Source organism: Zonotrichia albicollis, chromosome 1, assembly GCF_047830755.1.
Source record: "Zonotrichia albicollis isolate bZonAlb1 chromosome 1, bZonAlb1.hap1, whole genome shotgun sequence".
NCBI classification, from domain to species: Eukaryota; Metazoa; Chordata; class Aves; order Passeriformes; family Passerellidae; genus Zonotrichia; species Zonotrichia albicollis.
The window spans coordinates 57434284-57448834 of NC_133819.1; the positions used below are offsets into that span (position 1 = coordinate 57434284).

Below are 14551 nucleotides of genomic sequence, written 5' to 3' on the forward strand. Positions count from 1 at the left end.
AGAGAAGAGCAGGGTGAGAATACCTAAGAGGAACCACTCTGCAAACACCAAGGTCAGTAGAGACGGAGGAGGCGGAGGTGCTCCAAGCATGGGAGCTGAGTTCCTCTGTAGTCTGTGGTAAAGACCACGGAGAAGCAGCTGTCCCTCTGCAGGCCACGGCGGAACACAGGGCTGTAGAAATCCACCTGCAGCCCATGAAGGAGACCCACGCTGGAGCAGGTAGATGCCTGAGAGGAGGCTGTAAATTCATGAGAGGCCTGTGCTAGAACAGACTTCTGGCAGGGACCTGCAGACCCTTGCAAAGGAGGGAGCAGGGAGCAGGTTTCCTAGTAAGACTTGTGATACTATGAAGGACACACACTGGGGCAGGCTGTTTTCAAAGGACCTGTGGAACAGTGACTGACATTGCAGCAGTTTATGCAGAACTGCAGCCTATGGGATGGATTCACTTTGGTGGAGTTCATGGAGCACTGCCTTCCATAGGAGGGACCTCATGCTGGAGGCAGGGGAAACTCCACTCCCTGAGCAGAAGCAGAAACAACTCATCATCAATTGATGTGCATCCCCATTCCCCATCTCCCTGCACCACTGGGGGAGAAGAGGTAGAGCTGGGAAAAATGTAGGAGTGGGGAAAGGTATTTTTAAGGTCTAATTTAATTTTTCATTAGTCTGCTCTCATTTTGTTAACAACAAATTCAATTAATATCTCTAATGTGAGCCTAGTTTGCCCATAATGGCATTTGGTGAGTCACCTGGCTCCGTCCTTATCTCAACTCTTGAGCCCTTCCCTGTCCAGTTGCAGAGAAAAGTGATAGAGAAGCTTTGGTGGGTGCCTGTCATGCAGTCAGGGTCAACCCACCACAGTCTTTTTGGCACCAGAAACCAGGAAGGGGCCTGCTGTGGTTTAAGCCCAGATGGAAATTAACAGCTGCTCAGTCAGCTTCCCTCTTTCTTCACCCTCCACCCCACATGGAATGTTAAATTTGTACGTTGAGGTAAGAACAATTTATTAATAATTATTATTGTATTGTACTTAGTTTTCAAAGGTAAATAATAATGATAATAAAAAGGAAACAGTAAGCGATGCACAATGCAATTGCTCACTACCCACTGACTGATGCAAGACCACCTCCTCCTGAATGCAGACTGGCCACCCTTTCAGTAATTTGTCCCAGTTTATATATATATGGCATGATGTTTTATGGTGTGGCACATCTATTTGGTCAGCTCAGGTCACCTGTCCCGTCTACACTCCCTCCCAGATTGTTTTGCTCGCCTCCTCACCAGCAGAGCATGAGACAAGGAGGAGAAAAAAGTTCTTGACTTAGTATAAACAAAACTTGGCAAAGCACAAAAACATCAGTTTGTTATCAACACCATTTCATACCAAATCCTACACACAGCACTGTAATAGCTACTGAGAAGAAATTAACTCTACCCTAGCTAAAACCAGGGTAATTAGACACTTTGATCACTCCTTGCAAATTCCCCTGTATGACATTTGCAGCATGTTACTTCAGGTTAAATTGGATGATGTTGTCAGAAGTATGATTAATATCAAAAATAAACAACAAAGAAAAAGAATAGCTGAACTCCAGAATTACATAGGAACATAGCTGATGGCAAACAGATCAAAGTTTTTTGCTTTGAAAAATCTCTGTCATGATTGGATTTTTTTGCCTTTGAAACTACAGGAGATGTTTTTAAGGAGACAGGGGTCTAGGAGGAAGAAAAAATGTCATTACACGCAGGTTACTTCTCTAATCCAAGACAAGGAGGTTCTGTACTGGGTTTGGGCATTGTTCCCAAAGAGCTGGGAGTCCCTCATTTCCATAGCCTCATCTACATATGTATTTGAAAATAGGGGGGAGAAAAAGCAATCTCCACTGCTTGCTGCAGTTTCTCTTTGTAAACTTCTAAACAAAAAAACCACAATTTTCATTTTAGATTTATCCTCCCTTCTTCCCTACAAAGTTCTACTTTTGGGACATGTCTGTGACGCCCTCTAAAAATAAGCTTAGCAGAACTTGCACTTTTGAAGAAATTATTGGATAAACTTCACTGTAAATTCATTCTGTTGCTAGGCCTGCTTCTCCTTATTTCCTACCTAACAAACACTTCTTCGCAAACCCTGGCACCTGCACTCTTACAAAGAAAGACAATTATCATAACCCACAGTTTATATACTGAAGTTTAGTTTAAGTAGGTCTTGACATTAGTTGATCAACTAGTCAACCTGTCCATTTAATTTATAACATAAACATCAAATGCAATTTTTCTCTGTGGTATTTAGGAAATATTCTGCATTGCAGTCTTGGCATCTGTATTTTAAAATGTGTATGTTTTGTTCCCTGTTGTTCATTTTAGGCCACTGTGGCCTCTCCAAGCAATTCAGTTAAACAGTTTATTTAGGAAATTCAGTACCCACAACTTACATTCTCCTTATACAAGAACTCAACATAACTGTGAAATCTACAGAAGCCTAGATAAAGGTTTTTTTGTTGACACCTGGTAAAGCTTTTAGCTTTAGAGAATCACAAAGAGAGACACCAAGGAAAAAGAAAGAAAAATATATATAAAGAAGGGGCGGGGGGCGGTGGGGAGGGAACTGAAGATAAGGCAAAGCAAATACACCAAACAGCAAGCAATGCTACTTTCATGAGGCTCAAGATTGGAATCCAAAGTGCTCATAATTGTTAGGAGCATAAACTGGAAGAAAACAGTGCAGAACCACAGGCTCCAGACTCAGGTTTTGGCCAAAGAAAAATGCTGTAATTACATGTGGTCTCAATTGATAGCATTATAAAAATTACTCTGGAAGTATTTTGCCATGCTGCGCACTCTTTGGCATGCAGAAATCTAATGAACTTGGAACTCTGTCCCAGGCTTACATCAATGTAACTCTGAGGATTGTGTAAAAACTTGACAGATGCATCCTCAGCAGTCCTCATCAGCTGATGAATTTCAAATACTACTAATGACAGAGCATTTTCATTAGGTAGCTATAGGCTAAACATCATCAGATGCAAAATTCACAGCAACTCTGTCAAAGGCAGTTCACACAAAAAACTCTCAAGACTGAAATTAAGCCAATATAGATTATAACAGTCAAAATCCACAACTTTGTTTTTGGCAATACCAGTACAGCAATTTCTTCTTAAGAGAGACTTAGCACTGGTTCATTACACCTATGGAATAGGTATTCCTCATTTTATTCCCAAATATAATATCACAACATAACAGTTAATGTTTCAATGAATAACAAACCTTAGCAACATTAGTTTATTTCAACTTCATGTTTCCAACATGCAAACTGCAACTGTAATAACAGTTCATTCTTTAAAGAGGAAGTCAGAGGGTCTAGATATTTTATTAAATAATCAAGGAAATATTTTTAAATTAAACCTTTTCAAATAATCTTCACAAAAACCATATAACTATAGTTATATCCACACACATACATGCTCCATTAAAAACAAACCAAAAAAAGGCACTTAGCTGAACAAAATTGGTTCCCTAAAAAGTCATCCAGGCAGTGACTAATTTATATTTATGAGAAAATTTTCAAAAACCTAATAAAAAAATGATTAGACTTTTGAAATGAAATAGTTTATTTAGGTGTTTCACTGTGTTGATGAGATAGAGAAATAATGTGCAAACAGGTCTTGGCTATCTCCAAAACTTGTAAAATTCCATGTCACATTCCAGCTAAAAGAAAATTATAAATATACGTAAAAAGCCCTATTAACTCTATGGCAGACTCTAGTCCTGCTGAATTTTACATGGCCTCTTAGCATAACTGCAGAATCATATTAAAAAAAAATATGTTTTGTTCACACCCACCCGTGGTCATACAAATTCCTTTTCCTTATCCTCTAATTTACCAACCTATACTGCAATTTCCTAGGACTCTCCTTGTGCATTCCTCTACTCTCCAAGGTAGCTTTAAATCCACTGGATTATATAATGGTTACAACTATTATTTTAAATACATGGAGGGAGGGGCCAGCAATGTATTAGCGGAATAGGTATTCAACCACCTTTTATAGGCTAAAGAAATATTCATAGATGTTTCCAAAACATTATTCACCACCAGTGAATATATAAATACTGTAGAACCTATGTTACATGACAAGAATATGGGATGGTGGCAAAAGAATTAGAACACCAAAGTATTTTTACACTGGCTGAAATAAGGCATTTCTGGCTCTATATGTATGTATGCATGCATAAAAATATGATTTTATTTTCACACACACATCCTAAAATGTACACAAATGGCTAGTTATGGTACTAACACTATTACTAAATAACTTAAGAGGAATTTCAAAGACAATGGAGTCTTTGTTACAGATAACTCATTTTCTCCTCATTCATTCAAGGTGTTTCACAGAAAGATAAACAAGTAGACCAAGCTAAAGAAGAGAGCTATGACTTAGGATCATACAAACTGAACCAGCAATGTGTCCAAGTGGAGTCTGCTCCTGACTTGCGATTCAAATGACAGCACATGGAGAAATTAGTGAGGAAAAAAATGTCTCACCAAACCAGCTGAGTAAAGTTCATGTTAAAAAGAAAAAAGTCATGTTATTTGGTAGCACAAATTGCCTTACTATACAAGCATAAGGGGCCAAAAAAGTAACATAAAATGACAGAAAGTACTTTTATCCCAGCTTGTTGAAAATATTTCATGTTACAATTTCAAGCAGCAGACAACTTTGTAGTTTCTCAGACTAAAGACATCCAGGTCTTCATTATTTTAATAAGAAATTCTGCCCAGGTACCAGGTTTTCAAACCTATACACTTTTCAAAAAACAAACAAATAAATAAACCCAACCAAAAAAGCCCCTAAAAAGCAGGGTCCAAATGACCTTACACACCATACAGATTTAAAGAAAAAGGTCAGAGGTGAAAAGCACCAGCACTCAATGTTTATTCAGTGTATCAACAGCCAATTGCAAAAAACATGGCTCAAAACACAAACTTTGCCTTATTGGGTTAACACAACATCCACCTCCTTCACAAAAGTACTTCATTGTTTCAGAGAGACACTATTCAAGCAGAGCAAGCCAGCCCTGTCCCTTCTGTGTCTACTCCCTTCATGCTCCTGCATGTACATGCATGCTAGAAGGTCTATCACAGACCCATCCTTCCCATTTATGCTAATGGATACATTTGCCACTAGTTCTGTCAAATTCTTGCTTTGAGCATGCTGGTACTGTCTGGCCCACAACATTCTGTAGCAGAATGTTCCAGAAAGTCATACTCTCCTTTGTTGAAAGTATCTTTATTTGTTCACTTTAAAGTAAACTCCCACTGTGTCTGACACTTACTAGTTTCTGCACTGTGGGACTGCATAACTTGCCCCATGTTTTTGGAAAACTGTCACGGATATTTTTTCATAGAAATCCTTTCTTTGGGATTTTTCCTCTTCTGGGAAGCTGGGGCCCCAGAAAGAGAATGTAAACAATTGTTATCTGCTGCTGTGGAATGCAATAGGTGCACCTGTGATTGGCTCATGTTCCATGTTTACAATTAAGGGCCAATCACAGGACCAAGCGCTCTGGGACAGATTCACAGAGAGCTCCCTTGTTTTTGGATTCCTGTTTCTATTCTTAGCTGAGCAGCTTCTGCAACTTTTTTCTCTATTCCTTTTGGTATAGTGATAATGTATTATATATCATAAAATAATAAATCCAGCCTTCTGATCATGAAGCAAGATTCTCGTCTATGTCTCTCACCCTAAGAAATCCTTGCAAGCCATGCAACAGAAAACCAAAGTGAAGAGTCCCCATCTTTTCAGTCCCTTCCCAAAAAGCAACTCTTCCATCCTGTTGACCACTTTCATAACCCTACCACATGCTTTTATACAGGCTGGGATCTGACATATAATTCAAAGTTTCAAGTTAACAATCCAAAAGGATGAATTTGCTCCACAGCCTATTCATACAGCCTAGTACTCTATATCTAGATCTCTAGACATAGCTGCTTCTAATTCCTGCTGTCAGAATAAAAAAAAACACCTTGGTAGCTGAAAGGAAAATTGTATTGGCCGTCACATACAAAGCTTTTCACCTTAGCTCTCTCACTTCCAGCTCTGAACTAACAAGTTAAAAGCCAGACAGACACAAGGCAGTGCAAGATGCAACAGAGAAGCAGCGGAACAAACCTAGTTTCACATTGGGTTCTAGAACACAGGTCAAGAGCCTTAGCTACCCTATCAAGTGACCTGTCCAGAGAGAGCCATGACTAAAGGTAACAACAACTTCACTGCTCACTAACAAGAGACTGGATCTATGTCTCATGTACTATTCTTTCACGCACATTTGTCCTTTGTAGACAGTTCACCTCAGAGGAGGTCCTTTATCTAGGCCATCTAGGTCCTTCATCAATTGCAGGTGCTCTTCTCAAAATTTTCAGTTCTTGAGACAAAACGCTATCAGCTTTCTTTGAAAAACGATTTCTACAGAATGCAAACATAACATAAGAGAATAAAGTGTTTGAAAAAGACTGGTAATTAGATAAATTTCTTTTCCCTTTTTAAACTTTGAAGTTGACCACCTCCAACTTTAAACAACAAATACAAACTTCATCATGTTTGCAATTTTCCAAAAAGTTCTTCCCAACATGATCTGGCTGAGATTTCAGCCCAGAAAATAATATAACCAGATCTGCACAGAAGTGGGTAACTGAAGAAAAAGTGGGTATGCTGAAGAAAAGCAGCACTCAGGATTGTCTGAATGCATGCCCATTAGTAGTCTAACTTCCTTCCAGCAGAAATGAGGCAGAGCAACACACCTGCTGGAGAAAAACAACCTTCTTGCCTTTCTCCAGCCAAATCCTCACTGCTCTCTTTTATCATAATATCCCTAAGAATCAGTAACCTGTATAGAGCAGTGGTTCATCCCCACTCCTTCCAACAGGAGCAAATGGGGAGCAGAGGTTCACTCCTCGCATAAAACAGCAGCAGATCTCACATCTTTTCATTTCATCACTTTGCATTTTTGTTTCAATACCTTCATTTCTCCACTGCTCGTGCATCTGTATAAGCAGAATAGCAATTAGGAGACAGACTGACAGTCCATTAAGACAATCATTACTCCAGACACTGAAAAGCTTGTCTATTTTATCTTCATCTCATTGGCAAGCCAACATTTGTTTTGTATGGGAAAATACCACAGAAAGGAAATGTCTGAAAGTGGCAAAGGACTATCCTTCACTTTTCATAAAATTTCAGTGTTTATCAACAGCTATTTTTCTTCTTTTTTAAATGAACTGACCTTGTCTTCTCTGAGACTATAACACCACTTTTATTACATAATGACTGGAACTCCCACAGTCAGAAATAGACAGCTGAAGACTAGAACTCACGTATTTAAATAACAGGGGGAAAAAGGCCATATCTGAACATACTTGGTTTATTCTGCTAACAGGAAAAAAAAAAAGAGTGTAAGAAAAGTTACAATTCAAATACATCAGGCATCTACCCTCAAAATGTTGCCAGCTAACCAGGTTTTTTTAAAATCATCTTACACACAATCTCCAATCAAATCTTTTCCAATCAAATCAAATTATTTTTCCAATCATACCTGCAGATGAATTCTTACAGGTACACAAACACATTGAGTTTACATGCATGTTTCCTCTCTCCATCTTGATAGTCCCTAATGAGACCGTTTCCAGAAAGAACAAAGGACTGCAGCAATGTGCAATGAAACCCTCTTGTGACATAATGCAGATACAAGGCCAAATACCAAAGAGCTACCAAGAGTTCTCTTGTAGCGATTTCTGATGTGGTAGAACCAGATATTAAAAACAACAAAAACAAACAAAATAATCATTTAAAACAGAAATCATAAAACACCCAACCAGGAAATCTCCCAAGGAAACAACTAGGAACAAGGAATAACCAGGAAATTTACCAAGTTTTGCAGAGAAAGGAGAGAAAGCAAAAGAAGAGAGACCTGCACTAGAGAAAGGACAGACAGAAAGCAGCTATGTGTCAGAACATTGGTCAGAAGAAAAACAGCTGAGAGGAATGAAGATGTATGTCACTAAATCAATCACGAAGAAGTAGAAGAAATATTACTGATACCAATGTAGTATTTTTACCCATTTCATTTAGGCTCAAAGCTTGAGTTTGCTCTCCTACCCTAACAATCCTGCTTGAGGCAAGTGTGCTACATTAATACATAAACAATTTAGCACTTCAAGCAGGTAATGTGTGCAGCCTAAAAGTGATATCTTACAGATATATCTTTTCTACCCACTATCCTCCAGAAAAAAATCAGCATCCAGGACAGAAGTACACAGAGGTAAGGAAGTTGACAGCTGCACACTGCATATATATGTGCATTCAGTAGCTGCTGTACTAAGGAAGAATTAACACTGAAAGTGCATTTATCAGGGAGGTCATCAGTCAGACCATTACATCTTCAAAAGCAGAAGATAACAAGCTTTCCAAGTCTGCAGGAAGTTCTCATTAAAGGCATTCAGGCAGGATGAAGAAATGGCAATCTCAGTTTCCTCCTCTCCCTACACACATCCTTATTTACCTACTTGATTTTAACCCAGGCCATCAGCATGGCTCATAAGACCTACTGACAAAGACAATATTAGTGAAGTCTACCTGGCTGTTATACTTTGAAAGGCTGGAGTTACAATAAGCAAGAGCACAGTGTAACAAGAGCACAGACCAGCATCTGTTGCCAAAACATCATTCAACACCTCCACTCTCCACACCAAAGCAGGTACTTAAATTTATTCCTCTAGGTCAGAAGCAATGGTATTCCACACACTCCTGTTTCGGTGTGTAAGCAGCTCAAGTTAAGCAATCCTATACAGATTACCATCTGCACTAATGATAGTAACTCACATTGAAAACAACACTCTGTGTGTATGCCTGGAATTATGTCCTTATCTATTTCCTCTTTTTATTTTTATTTTAGACTATTCCAAACAGTAGTCTAAACCAACATGTTTTATATAACAACTTAAAATAGAAATATGTTTTGCATTTCATTAAACCTGAGGACTCAACATTTTTTGCTTACAAAATTTTTTTTTCAATAATTTAGGAAGCAGGAGTGAACCACATGTGGAAAACTAAAATCTCCATTGTGCACTTTTTGGTAAAGCCTAATTTCCTTCATAACATCTAGTTTCACTTTTTCCTGCTCTTTTACCGAAGCTTTGACAATTTTTTTCCATCAAGTTACAATCAACCATTTTCAGGAAAGAGAATCTGACTAGTATTACACAGACTTCTACAAAAATTATAAAGGATAAGTGCCACTCCAAAAATCAGAAGTGTTTACTCAACAGTCTTGCTCCAGGATGCAAATTCATTACTTTCACTGGAGAGCAGACAACTTGTGGTTAGTCATTTATTTTGCATTTATCCTGGTGTTGCTGTGTGGTCTTTAAAAACACAAGCTGATGAAAAACACTCTACTTGGAACTGTAGGTTTTGCATATATTCTGGGTTTGGGTTTTTTTTGATAATACAAGATTGGTGGTACCAACCAGTGAACACAAGTGTTTCTGGTTAAAGCAGTATACTGGATCAAAGCCTTGATCATATTCCCTTATTGTTACTAACAACAGATAATATAGAGAATCCACATCCACCACCTAAACAAATCAGAGGAAACTTTGAGATGGTGCAGGTACTAGGTAGGTTTGTATTTTTACTAAAGAACCTGAATGACACACACCAAAAACAAAACAAAACAAAACAAAACAAAACAAAACAAAACAAAACAAAACAAAACAAAACAAAACAAAACAAACAAAAAAAAACCCAGCAAGGATTAGTGTCCAAACTACCTGGTTAAAACTGTCATTTATATTACAACAACATTTTCATGATGCACAACATTTTTTAAAAATGCTAAGGAGGAATCAGTGTTCACCTGATGGTAACAGACACATTGCTTACTGTGACAAACAGCAAAATAAGACTCTTCTTCCAATCTGCACACTGCTTCCAGCTCTAACCATCCTTTATGCTCTGGTACTTGAATCAGTACTATGGAAAGTAGGCTATTCAGGCTTTGGCAGACATGAAGGGGAAAGTGTTGGAGATTTTTTCAGAGATGGCTTAGAAGGCAGCTGTGAGGAGCAGGTTCTCACAGCCTGTTTCTGTGAACAGCAGAGGTTCTCAGGTTATTTTTAATTACAAGTAAAGGTGACAAACATGAAGGCCTTGAGAACCTGGCATACCAGGGTTCTCAGGCAGCTTTCTCATAACAAGTAGATGTTCTATCTTTGCCTGTTTTGGGAAAGCAAGAATAATTTTGAGAACCCAAATCTTGGTATTGAAAACATAAGGAGGGGTTGGTATGTTATCTCTGACCTATTGTGAGCTCAGATTTTGCAATATGCATGAAGTGAATTAACACTGTTATAAAAGGTGCCTGATGGATTAATAAATTGGAGTCGATGGCTGACCAATGCAAGGTGGGTCGTCTCCCTCCAACTTCAATAGGAAAGCACTTGCCATATCAGGTTCAACCTTACCTCTATTTGAGAGAGCAAATGGAAGAAATATTTAGCAACAAAGCGTACCATGCTATGGTAAAAGAATGCATCAATAGCAAGCCAATAACCATAATTATACCTACTTCTGCTGAACCTCAGATTTTTATACATAAAAAAATTTTACTTAAGTTAACCTTAATCCCACCTTATTAATAATCGTTTTCACAGTCACTTCAGTCACAGGCTGGAGATGGGATAACACCCTTGCCTGCCTGTCCAAATGGTCTCCACCTTTTCAGTTAGCTATTCCTATTCAAATCTTTACCTCTAGCAAGAGTACAAGAAAATAGCCATCTTGACAAATTTCATCAATTCAGGTCACTGACAAGCGCAGGCTGCAACCAACTGGGACCATTCTGTGTTCTCATCCAGCCAAGAAAAGATTTGTTGCTACTGGTCTGAGGCTTGGAAATTTAATTACTCTCCTCTACCATATGAATGAACCAGAATAATGTAAAATGGCGTAAGTACAAGGATCACATTCAGCTACAAGATCTAAAGCTCTTGTGGAAATGAAAATCAAACACAAGAGACATTTATGGAGTTATTATACTTATGGAGTTATTATACTTATACTATTATATTTATGTCTGCTCTGTAGCTGATTAACTTGGACACTCGCCCAAAGACAAACAGTTAAACTATTACATCAAGAAAATGACATAAAATGCAATTGTTGCTTAACTAACCTGCTCTTTTCTTTTGGCTCAAAAAATGACACACTTTGAATTTCTAAATAGCTATTCTGGTTATTTCTCTGGCACTAAAATCAGGATCTCTTACCACAGCAAGTAAAGAAAAACTCACCAAGACATGCCTAAGTTGATTTTCATGATCCTTTTCAAAGGCCCAAAGAATCCACTTGAAACACCAACTTCTTCCTTCCACCAACAACAAAGCTCCACAAAGCCTTACTCTTATCAAATACTCTCCAATCTCATCAGTATCCCTTCATCAGGGATCTTCGGTTTCCATTCACATCTGTAGCACCAAGGGTACTTTCATATTGGTACACTGGAAAAGTACTCTGCTTTTTTACTCTTTTCTCACAAAAAAGTTTCCTTTAAAGCCTTCATAGTTTCTACTTTATCATAGGTTAGATTATTTTTCTTGCACTTCTAGAGGATATCATTATCAGAGCAGTTACTACCCCTTCTGTCCCACAGAAAAAAAAAAAACCACACCAAAAAAAAAAAACCAACCAAAAAAACCCAAAAAAAAACAAACAAAAAAAACCAACCAGAAAGCACTTCTAGAATAGATTCTTCCAATAAAGTAATTTTCTAGATCACAGCAATTTACTCTCATAATCTCTGCTGGTCAGAGGGACCCCGAGATGCGTTAGAAAGTCTCTTTTCCCAGCCTGGCAGTCGAAGAAGGAGTCAGAACACTTCTATTCCCGTTCTCAAGGTTGTTTATTGTTTCTTATCTATAAAATTCTTTCTTTGACCTGCCGAGGTCTGTCTGGCAGGTCGGGTTGAGGCACACTGACCACCTCAGAGGTGGTGTTATCTTTTTATACTAAAAACTACGTGTACATTATTTACAATAACTTTCCAATACCTATCACCTACGTTAGACAGTGAGCTTCTACTCTAAACCAATCTAAAAGTGCCACCATCACTCAGAACACGGAGGCTAGGAAGAAGAAGGAAAAGGGACAAGGCATGCCCAAATTTCTCTATCTTGGGACCCCAAGCCCCCATTCCAAAAACCACAAAAATCTATTTTTTCACCCCATGACAAACTATTATTCTACTTAAACTCTCTTGACTTGTAATTCTGCATATAAAGGTGGTAATTTGCTCCATTGGTCAAGATCAAAGGCACAGGGGTCTTGGACTCCATGGCAAGGTCTCTGAGCTCCCCAGGCATGGGCTCAAGTCCTCTAGGGCAGCCAGAGGAATTTCCTGGGTTCTGACAATTTACAAAAGCAATAGTCCCATTATGCACTTGCCAAAATCTGAAATTTCATGGAAATTAATAACAAAAAACATGTGAGACCACTGAATGCTTATTTAAAAGGCTTAGTTAGTTTTGACATCCAATTATTTGGTAACATTTTTATTATTACAGAGTATATCATGCAGTGTATGTAGTGTATCATGTAGTGCTTTTGAAATCAACTACAACTTCTGAAGCATCTTTATTGCCTGGACATGTTTGTCTTCAGGCTGGTTTACAAGGCAGATCTGCAGGCTGGTATTTCTACAAATGTTGTGAAGGAAAAGCACAAATACTGTTTTGTCAAAATCTGAGGTGCATCTGCAATCATCTATTAATGAAGAAGAGGTAATCTTTCCAGAAAAAGCTACCAAATCCAAAAAGCCAGATGGTTAGAGGTTTTGCTCTTTCAAAATATTTTTATCTGGCAAAGTAGACTTCTTAACAAGCAGCAAGTCATTTGACAAAACTAAGCAACTAAGAACAAGCAGTGATTCTGCAGTACTGGGAAAACAGCATCTGCAAGTGTACAGTTAGCTACTCAAGATTTGTATGTTGACCTTTTAGAATTATGTGACTTTCTTTGTATAATGCAGCTTAGAGCAGGAAAATTTGTAAAATTTTTCAACTGTAGCTGTATATCAACATAGGCCCTGTCCTGTCCTTTCCCTTACAGCAAAGGCAGAATTTCCAAACAATAACTCAATTTCCTACAAACACATATAAGCATACTGAGCAAACTACAGTCGGAACACACACTGTTCTCCCAAGCAAGAGCATACAAAAGAAAAAGTGGAAAAGAGAGACCTGTCTCTTCATAGTATTCTTTCAGCAAAGATTTATAATGTCTTAATGTTGCCAAACAAACCTGATACTAACAGCCAAAGAAAACCTATGACTATATGCTTGTTTTGTTTGTTAATTTTCACTACACACAAGATTGTAAGGCAGTAAAATTTTTACAAGATGCAGCCCTCAGCAGTAGAGAAACCACACGGAATGCACAGATGTGATAACGTTCTTCCAAGTTAAAAGCATTAATTCAGAAACATCAGCATATAAAATATCTTGAATCACTGATGAATGAACGTACCTCAGTTTTCCCACAAGCCAATTCTCCAGATGAATTGTTTTGAGCCTGTTTTAAATAAAGGGTCGCTTCAGTTAGTGAAATGTTACTAACTGACAGGGCAAATTCCAAAAATACTTCACTAGAATTAGAAACCTTTTTCCCCTCACTAAAACAATTTTTAAATAGCACTTAACCCCCACACAGTCACATAGGTATGCTCTAAGCATATCCCTTTCCCCTCTGTACATCAAAAAAGCAGTTAAGTGAGAAATAAAAATGTTTACCAAAGCATCTGAAAAAACTTCCCAATGTTATTAATGGAGATGACGGCAACATTTTATTTCACATCTGTATCAGATCCCACTTGGTCTGAATTTTTTTACAGGGAGCAGAAGGAAGAGTGGCAGCACAGGGGGAAATGTGTAAAGGAAAACAAAATGCCAGACAGCTGTGCAAACTAATGTTCAATTCAGCTTAAGTTCAATTCACAGCCTGTTATTACACTGACTGCAGCTATCACCTTCCCCTGTCTGCAATTAATTGTCCACCTTTTTGCTTTCCAGTTATTCTTTCACCATCTTGAATAACCTAACACACCACAGTTCACCATGTGAACCTGAGACTCCAACCTGTCTCCAAGTCCTCCATACAGTCACAAGCGTACTGTGTTTATATATAATAGCAGCTTGAACTCTGGAAACCAAAATTTACTGCTGATAGAACAGGTAGTACGACATCAATACTAGTGCAGAAATTTATAACAAAGAAATACCATTTTGCAAGCAAATAAAGGATGAAGTATTTTTCTTAGAATAAGTGATAAAATTCTTTAAAGTTAAGCCAAAACAAATTTTGCAATTCCATAACCTGAACTACTGTATTCTATTCACCCAATTTAATTAATCTTTTCCATGCAAAACATGCACATATACACAACCTATTAATTGTATAATTCCTGTACCACAACATATAATGCTCTTTTTGCTCTCACT

The 14551-nt window shown here is 38.0% G+C and overlaps 1 protein-coding gene across 6 annotated transcripts in view; it reads right to left on the reverse strand.

The window, feature by feature from the left end:
• Nucleotides 1-14551, reverse strand: part of TNS3 (tensin 3) — a 201999-nt gene that overhangs the window by 171165 nt on the left and 16283 nt on the right. Inside the window, exon 2 of one of the 6 annotated variants that reach the window (XM_026798161.2) lies at nucleotides 13581-13625. The exons of 4 other annotated variants lie outside the window; for them this stretch is intronic. The gene's annotated coding sequence lies outside the window, so the exon portion shown is untranslated. Of the gene's footprint in view, nucleotides 1-13580; nucleotides 13626-14551 lie in introns of those variants that run through there. One more of the 6 variants, XM_026798164.2, reaches the window with a different exon arrangement.